The sequence below is a fragment of the Cyanistes caeruleus genome, chromosome 1, assembly GCF_971803275.1.
Source record: "Cyanistes caeruleus chromosome 1, bCyaCae1.hap1.1, whole genome shotgun sequence".
NCBI lineage: Eukaryota > Metazoa > Chordata > Aves > Passeriformes > Paridae > Cyanistes > Cyanistes caeruleus.
Window position 1 is genome coordinate 7,737,652 of NC_141701.1, and position 3,092 is coordinate 7,740,743.

A 3,092-nucleotide genomic window follows, 5' to 3' on the forward strand; every position below is an offset into this window, starting at 1 on the left:
AAACACAGCTGTCATCATCATCTCCCACTCCCCTTTTGTAATGATCACCCAGACTTGCCAAGATAGTCACGTCTATGATTGTCAGTGTTTTGATGGATGATCCCTTAAAAAAAAAAAAAAAGAAAAACCTGAAATATGCCTGAAGGCAAAAAAAAAAAAAAAAAAAATAAGAACATCTTTGTGCAGAACTTTCACTGGGCCTTAGATGAGAGAAAACTCTGACCAGAGAGATATCTGAAGTTTTTCAATCCAGAGAGGGAGTCAGGAGAGATGGGTTTGGGCTCCAACCTGTATCCCCATCCGTTCCATTCCTTAGGAAGGGAATTCTCTCACTGCTGAGCAGTGTCTGGGGGCAGCTGATGTTTCACAGCCTGATTAACTGATTGTGCAGGCCTGATTAACACTGGGGTTTGCACCTCAAGAGTGAAAGGATTCCTCTGCAGCTGTGCTGGCAGAGCACAGGCTGCTGGTGTTAGGCTGGGGCAGCCAGGTCAAAGAGGGGAAACCTGGTTCCAGTTTTAGTACATAAGAATTTTAAATGACCCACAACAGAGATCACCAGAAGCTTCATACTGTGAATTTGGTGCAAACTGATGAAGCTTTCTTTTCTTGACTCTGAAGAGAGCCTTAACTCTGAGTCTGATTTCAAATCCATTTATTATAAAAGCTTGTGTTTGAAGGGTACCTCTAAAGGGACTTCACTTGTATTTGCTGAAGAGATTGGTATGTCTGCATCTGACACTCTGATTCAAAAAACCATCTTTAGACCCAGAGTATCTATTTCTGTGTTCCTTTTATGGAACATTATGGAGAATAATTGTTTAGTGAAAGCATTCTCATTTACATTATTGTATGTAATTCAACCTTCCTCAAGAGTACTGGGACATCTCCAAGCATAACACTTAGCTTTGAATATTGGCACTTGGGAGCTTGTTCTTACACCCTTGTAAGATGATTAATGTACCTTGGAAATTACCTAATGGCTTGGTACTCTTTCTATCCAGCCTCTTGTAAGAGAAAACCAGGAAAATAGGAGATACAATTTATGGCTACAAAATGGAGGAGCTGAAACAGAGAAACTCATTCAGAAGTATTGACAGGATATTTGTAGTGCTGAAGATCCACAGAGCAGAATTTAAAAGCATACATGAAATAGAATGCAATTGGAAGACACCCCAAACAGATGGAGACACCTGGTTGACAAGGACATTCCCTCTTTAGAGAGTGGTGGAAGGAACATGGAGAGATTCATCTGGTCAAAATATTGACATGGAACCTTGCCTTTTGTTAGAAGGTGTAAACTATTGGATATCTATGACATCAAAATATCCTAAATTAACTTTATTGACCTCTTGGAAGGAACAGATAGGCTAAATGTTTGGATCTGTCATCCCTCCTTTTTGGACACAGGACTCATTTTTACCAGAATGGAAAGATGTTAATTGGCCCATACTCTGATTAACAGTGTGAGTAATGGCTAGAATACAACCAGAGAGTGTTTATCCACATATTTCACTTTTATGCTGAGATTCATGATCTCAATGGTATTTTTTATTGACATTTATTAATTTGAGTGGCTCTAATTCTGTAAGTTTATAATGCTAATATAAAAACATCTGTTCTAAGTAAGAGCATATTTCTGTGATTCATTTTTTAGTATTAGGACTTGACAGATACTGCTTGTCTGCACACTCTGGATGCCCTTGATGTAACTTCAAAGTACAACTTAAGTGCAACAGTACAGTAAAAAAATACTCCAACAGGAAATTTCAATCTCAAATCTCTCATGTGCTCAAAAGTTTCCCCACTGTTTTTATTACAATTCCTGTCCTCATTTTCAAAAGCCTAAGAGACAAATGAGTTTTTGTTAAGTGCCCTAAATCATCACTTATTTGCCTGAAGGTGTGAATGTTAGGTCACACATTTTTCACACACAGAGTAGAGCATTATTTCTAGAATTCTCCTATTGATTTCAGTGCAGGCAATATACAATGATTGCCACCGAAAATTTGCCACTAATCATAGAATTTCCAACTCTGTCTCTATTGTTCCAAAAATAATATCTTGCAGGACTGCTCATATCGCTGTCAGTTTATCAAAGAACAACTTCCAACTGAAAAGCCATAAGATGTTATTAGCCTATATTGTACATGAAAGTTAAAAGTAGTGTGTCATCTGTAAGGCAGAATACATTACACTCCAACAGTGTCATCAAGATGGGGCATGGAAATACACTCCCAAAAATAGTGCAGTCAATGGGCTTGTTCAGCTGATCTCTAAGTACTGTCAGTATCTTTTATTATTGCCATTATTATTATAGCACATTGGGTATTTTTTTCTTCCATTTGACAAAAAAACTGTAATTATCAGTTTCTTTTTATTGGCTTGAGACCATCTAGGGGCGACACAGAGTATCTTTTATAATGAAAAACTACTAAGCTGCGCAGCTACTTTTGGCAAGGTTAAATTATGAAAGCAATTCTACCAAACAAAATTCATGAGTCACAAACATGCTGCCACTGCAAAAATAAAAAAAAAAAAATCTTCCTCTTCCCCTGTGTCTAACACACAGATACAGATTTAGGGATTCAACTCTTTGCTGCAGTCAGACTTCTGGAACAGCAATCACTCCCTTGAGATTGGAGAGAGACTATTTAAGAGAGAATGTAATGACAGAACAAAGGAAAATGGCTTAAAACTGAAAGAGAATAGGTTTAGATTAGATATTAGGAAAGAATTCTTCACTGTGAGGGTGGTGAGGTCCTGGCACATGTTGTCCAGAGAAGCTGGGCTTCTCCATCCTTGTCAATTTTCAAGGTTAAGTTGGAAGAGATCCTGAGCAACTTGGTCTAGTGGAAGGTGTCCCTGTCCATGGGAAAGAGTTTGGAACTGGATGACCTTTACATCCCTTCTGGTCCAAAGAATTCTATGATTATATGAGAAGTTTTAGAAAGGGAAAGAGGATGTAGTTTTCTGCCTGCTCTAGCTGAATATATGGCATCATTTGTTGAGAGTGAGAAGGTAACTTAAGGAGAAAATAGGTTTTATTTTTAAAGTAGATGTTGATATCTAGTCAGTTTGGAAAGCACAAA

At 37.9% G+C, this 3,092-nt stretch overlaps 1 long non-coding RNA gene across 1 annotated transcript; it reads left to right on the top strand.

Moving 5' to 3' along the window:
* The first annotated feature begins 406 nt into the window (after nt 1-406).
* On the top strand, nt 407-1,949 carry LOC147655280 (uncharacterized). The gene is made up of 2 exons (XR_015278573.1): nt 407-723; nt 1,005-1,949. It is a non-coding gene; the product is annotated as an uncharacterized LOC147655280 (long non-coding RNA).
* Nucleotides 1,950-3,092: the final 1,143 nt, after the last annotated feature.